Source organism: Notamacropus eugenii, chromosome 5 (genome assembly GCF_028372415.1).
Source record: "Notamacropus eugenii isolate mMacEug1 chromosome 5, mMacEug1.pri_v2, whole genome shotgun sequence".
Taxonomy (NCBI): domain Eukaryota; kingdom Metazoa; phylum Chordata; class Mammalia; order Diprotodontia; family Macropodidae; genus Notamacropus; species Notamacropus eugenii.
Window position 1 is genome coordinate 459,036,824 of NC_092876.1, and position 18,540 is coordinate 459,055,363.

Consider the following 18,540-nt stretch of genomic DNA (forward strand, 5'->3'; position numbering starts at 1 on the left):
GAAGAATGAACAACATAAGGGGGTCTTCTGCGAGTCCATCTTCCTGTTTAGAGTAAGGAGAAGAGGAATCTAGGGAACATAGGGTCCAATTTCATTAATAAGCAACCCTCAAGCACTTGGATTCATGGCACAATTTTTACCAAGCTTAACTTAACGTTGATATGGCAATGGATAGAGTTTATTAACAAAATAATGGCCTAAAATCTAAAGTTCAACATTCTCTTGGTTACTGAATCTGTGTGTATGTGTGTGTGTGCATAATTAGCATATCATACATATATGTATATACAAACATATATATGCATATATGTACATATATAATTTATTTGGAACATGAAATCCAATAAAATATTTTCTTATCCAAAATAGAATACAAAAAAGAGGCTATAATACATAAAACTGCAAATATCTATGAAGAATGTTTGCTTTGCCTTTTACGTACATAAAAAATTCAATATGTGACTTTCTAAGCCATCCTATTAGTCATTGTTTCCTTCTGGCCTTGCTCTTTTATTAAAAAATGCTTCATTGAACTTCCTTTTGTTTGTTCGTTTTCTTTTTTTGAAAACTCTCTCTGAAAATTCTAATAAGAATGTTAATCCATAGCAAACCAGTCCAAGTACATGGCACCCCACAGTTTGTTAGCACGCATGCTAACCACCACAAAGCCAGAAGACAAACGCCCACCCCTTCCAATAGAGTCATGGTCCTCCACAATCATGACCCTCCCGACTCCACTGAGTCATAAAGTATTCACTTCGTCAATGAAAGAGCCTCCTCAGAAGCAGAGAGAGACTTTGAGGGTCTTGCAGGAAACAGGAAGGAGTGGACACTTTAAGATCTGAGCCAGAAAGAATCAGCAGCACAGGGAGAGGCTACAAAAGAAGAAAGAGAAAGTAGCGCTGGGCTCTGGCAGAGAGAGAAGGGAGAGACTGAGGGCAGCCATGGGCCTGACTGGCAGCTCCGAGTAGGAGACTCAGGCTGCTGTGGCCCCTTGGACCCATCTTCTCTAGGACTGGGGGAAGGGCCAAGTGAGAGTCTCTCCTTTCCTCTGCCTTGTAGCAGGCATTGTTCAGAACACACTCTGCTTTACTGAGATGATTCCAGGGTCCTTGGTTTTGCTTCAGACATAAAGGGGCCAGGAGTTAGCAAGAAATATAAATGCACACTGAGGCAGAGGAGCCAAACTTCTGCCTAAATGTTAGAGATTTTCCTAACTGGAGGCTCATTGTGTGTGTGATAGTATCTTAGCCTTTTCTTTCATATAAACTGCCTAAAATCACAGAGGAAGAAACAAGTTAGACCTGAAGGACAATAATATTGCTTGTAGAATTAAAATGAGTATAGTTACAAGATGTCACACAAAAGATTATATAATAATAAATAATAAAACATATTGGGATTATTCTGAACCACTGTTGGTCACTGTTTGGGTTTGGATAGCTTAGACTGAGCGCAAATAGCAATTGTTTCTGTTATGACTGGACACCCTAAGGGTTCTCCTCTTCTAGATTGATTTTTTCAAAGCCTTAATCATTTGAATGAATGTTGCCTAAAACAAACTGATATCTGGGAAAGACAACTTAAAAAAGCCAAGGTCTCCCACTGCATCCTTGTAACAGTAAAGACCCCATCATACACATGAGGGCCTGCTGTACAGGTTCTGAAATCTGCTTTTCTAAAAGGAAAACAACTTTTATGGGGTCAACAATCTTCTTTAATTACATTCACCAACAGAGAAAACGCAAGGACAGAAATAAAAAGCAACTGTCTGACCATAAGCAATGCATATATCACAGATCAATCGACTGTCTAACCATATATACATGACTGTCAGAGAGAGAAGCACCAAGATCTGGGTTTTCAAAGCCAGGGTCTTCTTAGTGGCTTCCCAGAGTCTCATCTGACTAAACAAACACTTCCAATGAGTAAGCTCCCAAACAAAACCTCACCTCAGAGTACTTATATACTTTTCAGAGCCAGAGGGCCCTTGAGAACTAGAGTCTCCTTAGAAATTAACTAAAACTGTGACCTTCCTGCAAAACATCTCCCCTAATGGGTGGGGAAGATCTTTAACTCTCATTGACATAATTAACAATACAATGCTGTGCCATCTTCAGTTGTCCTGATCTGTGTCTTCCCAGGGAACCCAGATGGCTCAAGGGGAGAGAGCGAGGCTGGTGACTTTGCACAGCCCTGCCTCACTTAAATCCAATTCACTTGCAAGTCAAGACATCACCCTTCTGATATCATTGGTCCTCTTAAAGAAGGGTAGACAAGCAACAATTCTGAGCTCTACGATCTAAGTGCAACTTAGCTCTCCTGATCCTCATTGTCACCTACACAACATCATCCAAAGTGAAGACAATCCTGAACATGATCTACCCAGCTTCAGTGGCCTGATACTTCCCCCTCTCATCTGCACAACTATACAGTATGTCTTGGTTTAGGAAGCCCTCATACCCTTGCTTGCTGCACTTAGACCATGATTCCCCCCTCCTTTGGATCCTTTTGGCTTTGGTTTACTCTCATTGAGGTTTACTTCCTTCCTATGGAGAACTGAAGACCACTTTCACTCCTATGAATGTAAATGCTTCCCATTCACCCACGTATTGATTAGCTATTGCATATTATTATATGGCTCATTAAAAATTGGCATTGTTCGACTCCGTGACCTCAGAATGTTAGCTTCTGTGGTATATGAATGTGATGGAATACTATTACTCCATAAGAAATAGTGAGCAGGCAGATTTCAGAAAAACCTGGAAAGACCTGCATGAACTGATGGTGAGTGAAGTGAGCAGAACCAGGAGAACACTGTATACAGTAACAGCAACATTGTGATAACCAATTTTGTTAGACTTAGCTCTTCTCAGAAATACAATGATCTAAGACAATTTCAGAACTAAAGATGGAAAATGCTATACGCATCCAGAGAAGGAAATATGGAGTCTGAATGTAGATCGAAGCGTACTGTTTTATGTTTTTATCTCCTTTCAGTTTTTTTTCTTTCTGGTAGTTTTCCCCTTTGGTTCTGATTCTTCTTTCAACCCTGACGAATGTGAAAATATATTTAATATGACTGTACATGTATAGCATATATCAGATCACATGCCATCTTGGAAGAGGGGAGGGGAGGAAGGGGAGAACTTCAGAAGTCAAAACCTTGTAAAAGAAAATGTTAAAAACTAAAAATACATATTTTTTAAAAAATAGAATATTAGCTTAAAAGCCCCATGTATCTTATTAGGCTCCTAGTTGACCATTGATTAGTGCTTGGGGGACATGGATAGTGACATGGCAGAGTCTTGGAGTCCCTCTTCTAAGCCTATGCTGTGTTTGACTGTGACTAAAGATTAGTAGGGGTTTTCAGGGATGAGCAGGTATACTTGATTTACAATACCATTAATGGCTAGAAGAGCTCCTGCCTTCTCCCAGTTACTGACACAGACCTCTGCCCTGGTTGCTCCAGAAAGCTTTGTTGTTAATCTATCCTCTGGGTCTTACTTCAACCACTGGTTTGCTGTAAATCAGTGTATGGGGTAGGCAGAAGGTGGTATTTGGCTAAAGATGAAAATTCTCTACTGCCCCTGACTGTATCCCACCCTCCTATGGGCAGAGTCATTCTTCTCCAGGTCAACCCTTCAGGTGACCCTCAATGTGTAACTTTAGCTGTAGCTTTAATCACTGCCTCTTATCGACCTCAAAGGAGCAGGAAGAATGAAGTCCTCTACCCTGCCCTAGAGAGCACAATGAGGCAGAGGACATGTAAGAAAAAGAAAAACTGAATTGGAAAGAACTTTTCTCTAGCTCTTACTTGCTAAATCTCCTTGCACTAAATAAGGCTGCTTATTCATTGTCCAGGTCATGCTGAAGGCATTTGGTGCTGATTCATTCACACCTTTCCTTGATTTAGGAGACATGGAATTTAATAATGTGCTTTTAATATAATCTATTTGATGTAATCTGTTTGTTTCATTGAACCTCTGTTACACCTTAGATATTTTATTTTTTCCTAGTACACACACACACACACACACACGATGAAATCTTACAGAAGTGAGGTTCTCCTAACAATGATGCCAATAAATATACAGAGAAAAAGGAAATATTTAAATAAATGAAATATGAGTTACCCTGGCTCAGTCAAAGAGCCCCAATGAGAGCACAGGGATTTGGAAGCAGATTGAAGAATTTCAGAAGATTTTAGTATCCTAGGGTTGTAGATTTCCAGCAGGAAGAGTTTTTGGAGGTCATCTAGTCACTTTGTTTTATAGATGAGGAAACGGAGGCTTTAGTGAGCATAAAAGAGTTGCCTTCAGTCACGGAGTAAGTGATTGGCAGAGGCAGTACTTGAAATCTGTCTTTCCTGTCTCTACATCCATCCCTCTATCCACTCTAAAAACAGATCATCTATTCTTTCATTCCAGATGGGCTCCTGCTGTCCCCACATTGATAAATCACAGGCAATTTTTTTCCTTGCTGCAGCCGAAGACTCAGGGCCCTATAGTTAACTGATTCCACAATGGAAATGGTTGGACAAGAGAGTTCTGACTGGCAAGGCCTTACACCAGGATATCTTGCCTCTACCTACCATCTCACCGCAGCCTCTGGGGCAGAGGCTGAGTTTCTGGGGTTTCTCACCACCCTTCAGCACCCTTGCCTTTTTTTCTCTCCAAGGCATCTCTTTTCCAAACTCTCAGGGAGGACAGGGACTGAGCATCTACTACAATCTCTTGGCTCTCCAAGAGACAACCATGGGTGAATCCCTTGTTACATTTTTTGAAATAATATTTTCCCCTATTACATGTACAGACAATTTTTAACATTAATTTTATTTAATTTTGAGTTCCAAATTTTCTCCCTCCCTTCCTCATCTCACCCCTCCCTGAGATGGTAAGAAAATTTGGTATATATTATACATGAGCAATCATGCAAAACATATTTTCATATTAGTTATGTGTAAAAGAAGACACAGACCAAGAGAAAAAACACACAAAATGTAAGGTGAAAAAATCATAAACTTGGATCTGCATTCAGACTCCATCAGTTATTTCTCTAGATATTCTTTGGAACTGTCTTGGATAATTGTATTGCTGAGAACAATTAAGTCAAAAAGTCAAAAGCCAAAGTCTATGTTCATGAAAAACATTGAGGAACCATTATGAAATAAGAATGTGCCCTCCTGCATAGAGTAGTAGAGTTGTTTTCATGGAACCCTCTATTTCAGAATACAAAGATGCCTCCTCTTGGGAAATACCTGAGTTTATTCTTGCATACAATTTCCGCCCTGTGGTATGATAACTGGCCTGGCTCGCTGCCTCCTTGCCTTCCACGTTAGTGGTAGTCTCTCCATTTCATAAGACAAGTAAGTCCCTACAGATCCATAGCTAATGTTCATCATCATGCTTCCATTCTTGTTGGCTTCACTCAGTCATGCTCTACTGGTTCTAGAACCTGAGATTGATCTTTATCAGTTGTGAATAAGCCATTCCCTGTACCTTGTACCTTAATATTTGGGCAATCTTTTGTTTTCCCTACCTAATTCCTGCTCTCTTCTGTATCTGTACAAGACCACAGAACTACAATTCTGCTTTGTAAATAGTCCTTGTTGCTCCCTTACCCAAGGCCACCAGGATGAGATTCAGGTAAAACAGAAATCAAAGTGTTTCAGTTGCCCAAGATGGGCTGAAATGTGTGGAAACAAGAAGAGGAAAGGACAACAAAGGTGCAGAAAGAGAGAAGAGTGGGGAAGGAGAGAAGCAAGGACAAACAGAAAAAGAAGAGGGGAGAATGGAAGGGAGGAGACAGAAGGAGGAGAGTGGAGCGGAGGAGAAGGGGAAGGGAAGAAAAGGAAGTGGGAAGAAATAGAGGGGAATGGGAGGAGAGAGAAGGGGTGGAAAATGTAATAAGAGGACTCAAAAATCACAGTAACCACAACCACAGAATAAATATGTCCCACTTGGCATATGTTTGAATGGAATATGAAATAAAGATTTATTGTTGAAGGACATAATGAGTCTGCTACCTTTTCATACTGTAAAAGAGCGGAAGTGAATGCTTTTAAAGTTGGAAATGCTCAATTCATTAGCACAAACTTGCAAGCTAATATTCAGAACTGTTTGTGGATTGAACATTATACATCTGTGTTTATTTTGCTATTGTTTCTTTAGACAAGTTCTTACAGCAGCATGCCTTGCCTCTTCCAGGTGGGCAGTACAAAGGTACCACCACAGGCTCAGCTCCAGCACTGAACCACAAATGCACTTCAACCTGCTGTTCTTTTCCAAATTGAGGCCCTCCATAGACAAGCATGATGGCCTTCCTGTCTTGGGCTCATTCACTTAGGGCCAGATGTAGTGCAAACTGTGTCGTTTCAGAAATGCTGCAGTTCAGAAACCCCAAACTTAAGTGAGTTTCCCCTTTCCCCTGGTAGCAGGAATTACAGGCATGCTCCCCCCATGTCAAATTTCTTGGGTAACTAAATTCAACAAGGAAAGGATCCTTCAACTGAGTAGGTTAGTTAACTCACTCGAGAGGTAGATGGACAGTGCTTGCTTTTTTGGTTTCAAAAGAGAGTTATGTCATGAACCAACTCTGCTCCATGGAATTGAACTTGGTGGGACAGATGCCATGTGCCTGCCACCTTCTTCCCAATGACTCAGACGGTAAAGAGGAGAGCGTACCTCTCCCGAGGTCAAGTGGGTGGGGAGAGGAGGCTGGATTTTGGTCTTGCTTATATCCTTTCATAAAAAGTTCTTTGCAAAAGTTAATACGTGTTCATTAAACAATATTGGGGAGAATGTAGTACAATATGGGTTTGAGCTAGTTGCATTAGCTCTAACCCAACCCCTCAGGGTGCCCTAGAATGCTAAAGGAGAGATGTCACCAAACTCACAGTTATGAGAGCTGGTCTCAGTGGAACTGGAGATTAGCTCCCTCAGATTCTATATAGGTACAGCTGCATCACATGCAAGGAGTTCTAACCCGATTAATGGTATTCCCAGAGTATTGTTCAAGTGTTCCAAACTTCCAACCCAGGCTGTACATATACCATAATGATATGCCTCAGGACATACAAACTCCCCACTATCACTCTAGCCAAAATGGCCTTACTTTGTCATTGCTTACCTCCCTCATGGCTTGGATGAAGATTAGGACTTTTGAGTATATATTATTTTGTTATTATTATTGCTATTTTCATTTTCTTATTTAGTAGCCAATATGTAGAAATTATATTTTAGGCACTAGGAACATAAAAGTGAAAACTATAAATTTACCTGCACTGAAAGAACTCACAACATAGTAAATAGTGGTAACACAAATACAAAAAATCAATTAAACTCTGGTAAGAATTTGATAAAATACATACAGGAAATCAGCCTCTCCTGAAATATCCCTAGGAGGGATAATTGGTAACTAGGGGAACTGAGGGAAGAGTTCCCAGAGGAAAAGTCACCAGCTGGGACCTGCAGGAAGAAAAGTACTGGAAGTGGGAAAAAATGTGAAGTAACATATTTTGTAGGTGTTGGGGATGGAGTGTGCAAAATAATATCCAGAAGCAGAGGAGAGTAGGATAAAACTTACTACTGGGAGAACATTTTTGCTTATACATAATGTTCATGAAAGGGAGTAATGTGAAATAATAAAGATAGATTGGAGCTTGCTTATAAAGGACTTTGATGTCAGAGTGCCTGTTATCTGCTATCCTGTTATCCTGATAATAGAATGTCACCCTTCATCTGCAGATTGTTGGACCTCCCTATTGCCAACCATCTGCACACTGAGATCTTTATCTATTATACTCTACTGAAATCCCTTGACACCTGTTTCATATTTGTAATTGTTCTCTCCTGCTTGCTGGGTCTTTCTGACAAACCAGCTCCTCTGTACCATTAAGTTTGTTTAAGTTCCTTGTCCTGGCTATAGCTAACTCACCCATCCCCCAGATGCTGATCTCCTGCCTTGTAGATATCATTGCTTTGCCCAACAGGAGTTCTGGTGACTCAAAGTACAGAAATCTACTCATTGTTTCATGTTCATCTGTGAGATCTAGACAGAGTTCCAAAGGACAGCAATACCACACCCCAAGAATGCTCACAGTCTTATTGAGACAACTGAGGCACTGAATTTTGTCACAGAGTAACCAAAATGGGTAACTCAATCTTAAAAATGCTGAAAGCAATGGGTCATGTTTCTCTTAGTTACCCTAAGCTCTTACCACTTGTGTTCATATTCCTTGGCAGAAAAAATATTCTATTTTTGGACAATGATTTTCAGCATCAAGGGTGAACACTAATAGAAATTAACCACTTAAGTGCTCTTTCATATCTTTTAGAAGGTATCTGCTTTTGGTTCAAGATCCAAAAGATACATGTCTTTTATGGTCCCCCAAAATTACATTTCCTACAGACCTGTTCCCAAATTGTAAAATATACTTATTTTACCATGATAATTTATGGCATGACCAGATGGGAAATCTAGCATGCAAATGAGGAGGATTGAAATCACTTCCCTGAACCCCAGGATGAAGGTGAAGGGTAAGTGTGAATCTTTTGTGGCTTTGCTAGAAGGCTTCTTGTAGACTTTTCACTGAGTTCTGCAAACATTTCTCCCAGGCTGAAGATGAAATAAAGGCAATTATCAGAAACTTTTTCCCCAATGATGTGTCAAAAAAAGTAATGTAAGAAATTGATAAAAACTTTAAAAAATGAAAAATACTCAAATTGATAATAGGTTGAATAACAATGTAATATCAGAATAAAATGATGAAGCCATAAAAGAACTGCTAAGGGAAGGAGGAAAGAACTAGATAAAACTGCAAGAAAATTCTACCAAACATGCAAAGAACAATTAGCTCCAATAATATGTATAATTTGAAAAAAAAAAGAAAAAAAAAATCCTTCCAAACACTGTGACACAAATATTGTCCAGATACCTAAGAAAGGAAGAGACAAAAATAGTGGAAAAAGAAAAACTTATGGCCTTATATTGTTAATAAACATGATCACAAACATTAGCAAAACTTCTCCCAATACATCAGAATTTACATATATTTTAGGCTATGTATCTACCAGGGATGCATAGTTGATTCAATTATAACCTTAGTGTGTCAATAACCAAAATAATAAAAACTATATTTCAATGGACACTGATAATCCAATATCACTTATGCTTAAAATATTAGAAAAAATAACTGTCTCCTCTTAAAATAGCAAGTACAACCTGAAATCAAGAAGAAAAAATTACATACAATGGGAAAAGGATAGCACAAGATGGCTGATTAGAGGCAGTAACCTGGCTGAACTGTTTCAACATTCTTCTCTAAACAACTTGAAAATGATGCCTCAAATCACATTTTGGAGTATGAGAGCCAACAAAAGATAAAGGTGAGACATTTTTTCTTACCTAAGAAAATTAATGAAGCTAGCAGGAGAGGTCTGTGATACTAGGATGGAGGCTCATGGGAAACAATAGCAGAAGCTGTAACATTAACAATAATAGCAACAACTTCAACACCTTTCAGCCCAGAGAAAATAAGTGGGTAAGACAACTGATTGAAAGAGATCACAGGGGATCTGTTGCTGGCACTGGGCACAGTTGGTGCTGTCAACTCTATTGCCCATACACCATACTGAGTCACAATTCCAGGACAGAGAGAAGTACTTGAAAGGTGGCTGCAGGAGAGTAGAGGTCCTTGTCATAGGTCCAAGAGGAATGCTGTTGATTGTGACTAGAGGGAAACAGGGTCCTTCCTAAGTAACAACCAAAGCATGGACCAGGAGTGCAGTGATCACACCTCTCACTAGATCACATCACCTTGGAAACATCAAAAACTTGCAGATCCCCAGATCTAACTCTGAAAACAGAAGCCCCCAAAAGCCTGAGGCTTGGGATAATGCTTCCTATCCCCAGTTGAACTGAAGCCAACGTTAGCACAAAGTTCAAAGTCAAGAAATGGGCTAGAAAAATGAGCAAACTACAAAACAAACAAAAACAAAAAGGGAACAAATCTTAACCATAAAAAGCTGCTATGGTGGCAGGGAAGAATGAGAAACAAACTCAGAAAAATATCAAGTGAGAACAGCAACAAACAAAGTTTCAGGGGAAAAAAATGCTAATTGAAAACAAGCCCAACAATAATTCCTGGAGGTGTTAAAGAGATAAAAGGGTAAAGGAAAAATTATGAAAAGAGAATTAAGTTGGTAAAAAGGACACAAAAACAAAGAAGAAAATAACACCTAAAAAGAGAATTGGAATAATGATAAAAGAGACACAAAAATTGACTGAAGAAAAGAAATTAAAAAGTGGAATTGACCAAATGGTAAAATGGTACAAAATCTCATGGAAGAAAAAATTTCTTAGAAGTTAGAATTTGGTAACTAGAAGCTAATGATTCCATGAGGCATGCAAAAATAATAAAAACAAGTCAAAGAATAAAAAAAAGAAAATGTGAAACACTGGAAAAACAACAGACCTAGAAAATAGATGGAGAAATAATTTGAGAATTATTAAACAACCTGAAACTCATGTTAAAAAAAAAGCCTAGATATCCTATTTCAAGAATTTATAAAGAAAAACTGCCCCATTATCTGAAATCCAGAGGGTAAAATAGAAACTGAAAGCACCCACTGACCAACCCCTTAAAGAAATGCAAAAATGGAAGGAAGAAATCAAGATGACAGAGTAGAAAGATGGACCTGTAGAAGCTCCCCCTCATAGCCCATAAAATACCTGTAAAAAATGACTCTAAACAAATTCTAAAACAGCAGAACCCACATAAATGACAGAGTGAAAGAGATTTCAGGCCCAAGACAAGAAGGCTGACAGGAAAGGTCTATCACACCTCGCACAGCGTGGCAGGGACTGGACCTGGCACAGGCTTCAGGGCACCACTGGCAGTAGCAGTTCACCGATTGTTCAACCCAGAAATGCCAAAGACAGGTTCAAAGGTCAGAGAGAAAGCCCTGACACTTGGGTGAGAAAGTAATGTGGTCTGGACCCAGCAGCAGCAGCCACTGCAGCAGCAGTGTACATTTTGGAGCCCTCCCCCTAAAGACCCTGGGGCAACTGAGCCACTGATCTGGATCTCAGCCCTGAGTGGCTCTCCTGGGTTGAGAAAGAGTACTGGTGGTGGAGCTGATGGAGGCTCTGGAGAGGGAAACCTGTAGGCAGATCCTGGGCAGAACAGAGTACTTGTGGCTGTTCCCAGACCAGAATGAGGGACAGGAAAGAAGGAAACCCCTCTCCTTTGATTGTGCCACCTTAGAGGAACTGAAAATTTACAGCCCTCCAGAGTACACCCTCCTCTTGACAAGGGACCCAAAAGTCAAGGTACTAGCTGGAAAAATGCCCCCCAAATGGGAAAAATATATATATAGAAGTCTACTTTCTTGGTGAAGAGGAATTTTCTTCCATACATTGTTTCAGATGAGGAAGAACAATGCATACCATCAGAAGAAGACATAAAAGTCAAAGCTTCTGCATCCAAAATCTCCAAAATAAATATGCAAAGAAGAGGTCAAAAAGGATTTGAAATTCAAGTAAGAAAGATGGAGGAAAAATTGGGAAGAGAAGTGAGAGACATGCAAGAAAATCATGAAAAGTGAGTCAACAGCTTGCTAAAGGAGACCCAAAAAATGCTGAAGAAAATAACACCTTTAAAAATGGGCTAACTCAATTGACAAAAGAGGTCCAAAAGCCAATGAGGAGAAGAATGCTTTAAAAAGTAGAATTAGTCAAATGGAAAAGGAGGTTCAAAAGCTCATTGAAGAAAATAGTTCTTTAAAAAGTAGAATGGAGCAGATGGAAGCTAATGACTTTATGAGAAACCAAAATATTACAAAACATAACCAAAAGAATGAGAAAATGGAAGATACTGTAAAATATCTCATTGGAAAAATAACTGATCTGGAAAATAGATCCAGGAGAGACAATTTAAAAATTATGGGACTATCTGAAAGCCATGATCAAAAAAGAGCCTAGACATCATCTTTCATGAAATTATTAAGGAAAACTGCCCTGATGTTTTAGAACCAGAGGGTAAAATAAATATTGAAAGAATTCACCAATCAGTTCCTGAAAGGGATTCGAAAAGAGAAACTCCTAGGAATATTGTAGCCAAATTCCAGTGTTCCCAGGTCAAGGAGAAAATATTATGAACAGCTAGAAAGAAACAATTTCAGTGTTACGGAAATGCAATCAGGATAACACAAGATCTAGCAGCTTCTACATTAAGGGACTGAAGGGCTTGGAATATGTTATTCCAGAAGACAAAGGAGCTAGGATTAAAACCAAGAATCACCTACCCAGCAAAACTGAGTATCATACTTCAGAGGAAAAAAATGGTCATTCAATGAAATAGAGGACTTTCAAGCATTTTTAATGAAAATACCAGAGCTGAATAGAAAATCTGATTGTCTAACACAAGAATCAAGAGAAGTATGAAAAGGTAAACAGGACAGAAAAATCATAAGGGACTTTCTAAAGTTGAACTGTTTACATTTTTACATGGAAAGATAATATTTGCAACACTTGAAACTTTTTTTAGTACTTGAGTAGTTGGAGGGATTTTACACACACATGCATACACACCTGCACAGCCACCACACACACACACACACACACACACACACACACACATATATATATATATATATATATATATATATATATATATGTATATATATATATATATATATATGTATATATATATATATATATATATGGACAGAGAGTACAGGGTGAGTTGAATAAGAAGGGATGATATCTAAAAAATAAAATTAAGGGGTGAGAGAGGAATATATTGGAAAAAGAAAAGGAGAAATAAAATGGGCTGAATTATCTCTCATAAAAGAGACAGGAAAAAGCTTTTTCAATGGAGGAGAAAAGGGGGAAGATGAGAGGAAAAAATGAAGCTTACTCTTATCACATTTGGCTTAAGGAGGGAGTAATATGCTCACTCAATTTGGTACAAAAATCTTTCTTACACTACAGGAAAGTAGAGGAGAAGGGGGTAAGTAGGGTGGGGGATGTTAGAAGGGAGGGCAAATGGGAGGAAGAAGCAATTAGAAGTAAATACTTTTGGGGAGATTCTATTCAAAAAAGAATAAAATAAATGGGAAGCAGGATAGGATGGAGGGAAATATAGTTAGTCTTACACAACATGGCCATTATGGAAGCCTTTTGCAAAACTGCACATAGATAGCATATGAATTGCTAGTCTTCTCAGTGGGGATAGGTGGGGAGGGAGGGAGGGAGAGAAGTTGGAACTCAAAGTTTTAGGAACAAATGCTGAGAACTGTTTTTGCATACAATTGGGAAATAAGAAATATAGGTAATGGGGTATAGAAATCTATCTTTCCCTACAAGAAAAGAAAGATGATGAGAATAAGGGAAATGAATGTTGAAAAATAAAAATAAAGAAAAAAAAGTCCCTGGCTGACAGCCAGCTCAAAAGAAAAGTAGGGCTTTTTGGAGCCAAACCATACCAAACAATATTGTAATTAGCTGTACATATAAAAATGGATTTGTCTCTTTAAAAAAAAATGAATTAAAAAAAAGAAATGCAAAAATGAAAACTCACAAGAGTATTACAGCCAAATTTCCAAGCTCCCAAATCAAGGAAAAAATATTGCAAGTAGGCAGAAAGAAACAATTCATATATCAGAATCACAAAAGATTTAGCAGCTTCCACCTTGAAGGAGCAGAGGGCTTGGAATGTAATATTTTGAAAGGCAAAAGAATGAGGATTACAACCAAGAATAACATAACCAACAAGCTTAAGTATAATCCTTCAGGGGTAAAAATAGATATTAAATGGAATAGAGGACTTCCAAGGATTCCTAATGAAAAGACTAGTGCTGAATAGAAAATTTGACATTCAGACACAGAAATTTTAAGGGACTCAATAAAGTTAAACTGTTTATATTCCTATATGGGAAGAAGACACATGTACCTCCTAAGAACTTTATCACCAATATTAGGCCAGTTAAAATGAATTTACATAGAGGGTATGGGTGTGAGTCAATTATGATGGGTAGATCTGAAAATAATGTAGGTGTGAGGAAAAGGAGTACACAGTGAGAAAGAGCAAGCTGAGCTAGAAAGGGAAACAATTTCTCACACAAAAGAGGTGCACAATAACTTTTATAGTAGAGGAAGAATATAAACACACAGACTTAGTTGACTATCAAAATCTTACCCTATAGGGAAATAGGGGTTGGGGAAAAGAGATAAAGAGATATACGGGAGGATATGATAAAATAAGGGAGTTCAGCACACAGAAACAAAACAGACTTTTGAGGAGGAACCAGATAAAAAGAGAAAGATAGATGGAAGATAATGGGAAGGAGGGAAGCACACAGTGATCCCAGCAGTGAATGTTAAAGGGATGAGCTAATTCATGTTGTTATTGTTCATGCTTCATTTTCAAAGAGGACCAAAGGCATCACAAGTGATAGCTTCACTTACCCATGAATTGGATTTAGGCGAGGCAAAGTTAACACAAAGTCATCAGACTCATGTTTGCTTTGTGAGTCCAATGGCAGAACAAAATCAAGACAACTGGCAATGGCATGGCATACAGTGAATGACAGTGATGCCTTCAATGCTTCCTCCACTTTCATGGTCATTAGAACAAATTGTTCTCCTTTGCCAGTTTCACTAAGGGAAGCCTTTACACTCTTAGAGTAGGCACCCCTCTAACTTACCAATGGTTTGAAGCCTACTGGTTACCCTTAATTTAGTTTAGCCTACATGCCAAGATGATTTTACCAGAGTGTGGTCACTGCACATGCTACAGCCTCTTGGAGACACAGGTAAGAGTAAGTTGAGAAGTAGACACAACGAAATGGGATAAGCAGTCCAACAAGGCACTCTGCAAGCCCTCATATCAGAGATGCTAGTCCTCCCTGGATGGCCCCATACACTCCACCTAATTCATGACATGAAAGTGAATAGCAAAATGAAATAGAAATAAGAATCCAGCAATATATTATTTACAAGAGACACACTTGAAAAAGAAAGAAAAAGAGTTAAAATAAAGGGACGGAACATAACCTATTATGCTTCATCTGAAGTAAAAAAAAAAGAGAGAGATAACCATCATGATACCAGACAAAGCAAAAGCAAAAATAGACCTAATTAAAGGAGATAATCAGGGAAATTATATTTTGCTAAAAGCTACTATAGCCAATGAAGTAATGTCAAAAATCTTTGCCCCAAGTTTCTCTGACAAAGGCTTCATTTCTCAAATATATAGGAAATTGAGTCAAATTTATAAAAATTAGAGCCATTCCCTAACTGATAAATAGTCAAAGGATATGAACAGGCAGTTTTCAGAAGAAGAAATCAAAGCCAGTTATAGTCATATGAAAAAATACTCTTAAAACCCTTTTGATTAGAGAAAAGCAAATTAACACAACTCTTGATGTACCGCCTCACACCTGTTAGAAATGATAAATGGTGGAGAGGATGAAGGAAAATAGGTGCATTGAGAACTCTTGGTGGAGTAGTGAATCCAACTATTCTGGAGAACAATTTAGAATTATGCCCAAAAGGGTTATAAAACTGTGCATACCCTCTGATACCGGAATTCTACTATGAAGTCTATATTCCAAAGAGATCAAAAAAAGGAAAAGTAATATGTACACAAATATTTATGGCACTTTTTTGTGATGGCAAATAATGAACATCAAGGGGATGCTTATCAGTTGGGGAATGGTTGAATAAGTTGTGGCATATGAGTATGATAGAGTATTGTTACATAAGAAATGATAAGGGATATGATTTCAAAAAATATGACAAGATCTATATGTAACTGATGCAAAATAAAGTGAAAACTGGGTGATCTTTGTGCACACTAACAGTCATATTATAATGATGATCAACTGTGAAACGCTTGACAACTGATCAATCCAATCTAAGACCATTTCAAAGGACTCGTGTTGAAAAATAATATCCATCTCCAGAGAGAGAACTGATGAATTCTGAGCACAAATTGAATGGCAATTTTCTCATTTTGGGCAGAGGCAAGATGGTGAAGTAGAAGCAGAGACTTGCTAGAGGTATCCCCACAATCCCAGCCAAATGCATGTGAAAAATGACTCAACAGATTCTGGAGCTGCAGAACTCACAGAATGATGGCATGAAGCAAATCTCCAGCCCAAGAGAGCCTGAAAGGTTGATTACAAGCATCTGTCATGCTGAGCTGGTAAGCAGAGTATGGTCCAGTATGGGCCACACTGGCACAGATGTGACCGGAGCAGGCCTTGGGGGACTGAATATCTAGCACTTGTGGCAGTGTCCAGATGTCACAACATCAAAATGTGGAGGACAAATTGGAAAGTCAGTGGAAAAAACCTGTCAGACATGTGTGAGAAAGTAGAGTGGTCTGACCCCAGCCCCAGGGCAGTGGAGGGTCTAGAGGAACCCCCAGCAGCAGCATCAGAAGTAGAGACAGTGGCTGTTTCTGGAACTCTAGCCCCACAGATTGTGGGGGGAATGAGTGACTGACAGTGCACCTCCCTTACCCCCACTGGAAGCAGAGAACTAACTACCTTGACAAAGTGTTCAAAGGTCAAGTAAATTGATGGGGAAATATGCAAAAACTGGAAAAAGAATCAGACTATAGAATCTTTGGTGACAAGGAAGACCAAAATATACAAATAGAAGAAAACAAAGTCAAAACTCCTACATCTAAGGTCTCCACGAAAAATATGAATTGGTCTCAGGCCATGGAAGAGCTTCAAAGGATTTTGGAAATCAAGAGAAGTGAGCAAAAACTGAGAAGAGAAATGAGAGTGATGCAAGAAAATCATGAAAAACAAGTCAACTCCTTGCTAAAAGAGATCCAAAAAATGCTGAAGAAAGTAACACCTTAAGAAATAGACTAAGCCAAATGGCAAAAGAGATCTAAAAAGCCAATGAGGAGAAGAATGCCTCAAAAAGAGGAATCAGCCAGATGGAAAAAGAGGTCCAAAAGATCACAGAAGAATGGAGCTAATGACTTTATGAAAAATCAAGAAATTATAAAACCATATCAAAGCAATGAAAAAATAGCAGACAATGTGAAATATCTCATTGGAAACACTGATCTGGAAAATAGATCCAGGAGAGGTCATTTAAAAATTATTGTACTGTCTGAAGCCAGGATCAAAAAAGAGCCTAAACATCATCTTTCAAGAAACTGTCAAGAAAAACTGCCCTGATATTGTAGAATCAGGAGGAAAAATAGATATTGAAAGAATTCACCCATCACTTCCTGAAAGAGATCCCAAAAGGAAAACTTCTAGGAATTTTGTAGCCAAATTCAAGAGTTCCCAGGTCAAGGAGAAAATATTGCAAACAGCCAGAAAGACACAATTCAAATACTGTGGAAACACAATCAGGATAACAGAAGATCTAGCAGGGATCAGAGGTCTTAGAATATGAGTGATATCTCAGAGGTCAAAGGAGCTAGAATTAAAACCAAGAAACACCTATCCAGAAAAACTGAGTATAATACTTCAGGGGGAAAATATGGTCATTCAATGAAACAGAGGACTTTCAAGTCTTCTTGATGAAAAGGCCAGAGCTGAATAGAAAATTGGACTTCCAAACACAAGAATTAGGAGAAGCATGAAAAGGTAAAGAGGAAAGAGAAATTATAAGGGATTTAATAAAGTTGAACTGTTTACATTCCTACATGGGAAGATAATATTGTAACTCTTGAGAATTTTCTCTGTATTACAGTAGTTGGAGGGGTTATATACATATAGACAGAGGGCACAGAGTGAGTTGAATGTAAAAGGATGATATCTAAAAAATAAAATTAAGGGGTGAGAGAGGAATATATTGGAGAAGGAAATAGGAAGAAATAGAATGGGGTAAATTATTTCTCATATAAAAGAGGCAAGAAAGAGAAATTTTTCAATGGGAGAGGAAAAGGAGGGAGGTAAGAGGGAAAGGGTGAACCTTACTCTCATCAGATTCAGCTTAATGAAGGAATAAAATGCACACTCAATTTGGTATGAAAATTTATCTTATACTACAGGAAAGTAGGGGTAAAGAGGTAAGTGGGAGGTGGGGGAGAATGATAGAAGGGAGGGCAAATGGGAGGACTGGGCAATTAGAAGTAAATGCTTTTGAGGAGGGACAGGATCAAAAGAGTGAATAAAATAAATGGGGGGCAGGATTGGATGGAGGGAAATATAACCTTTCACATCATGACTGTTATGAAAGTGTCTTGCATGACTACACATGTATAAGTTGTATCAAATTGCATACCTTCTTATGGTTGGAGAGGGAGGAAGGGAGAGAAGTTGGAGCTCAAAGTTTTAAAAATGAATGTTATAATTTGTTTTTACATGCAACTGGGAAATAAAATGTACAGGCAGTGGGATATAGAAATCTCTCTTCCCTTATAAGAAAATAGAGGCGGAGAGAATGAGAGAAAGGAGAGGTGTGATAGAAGGGAGGGCAGATTGGGCTAAGAGGTAATCAGAATGCATAATCTCTTTGGGTGGGTGGAGAGGAGAGATGGGGAGAAAACTTGGAACT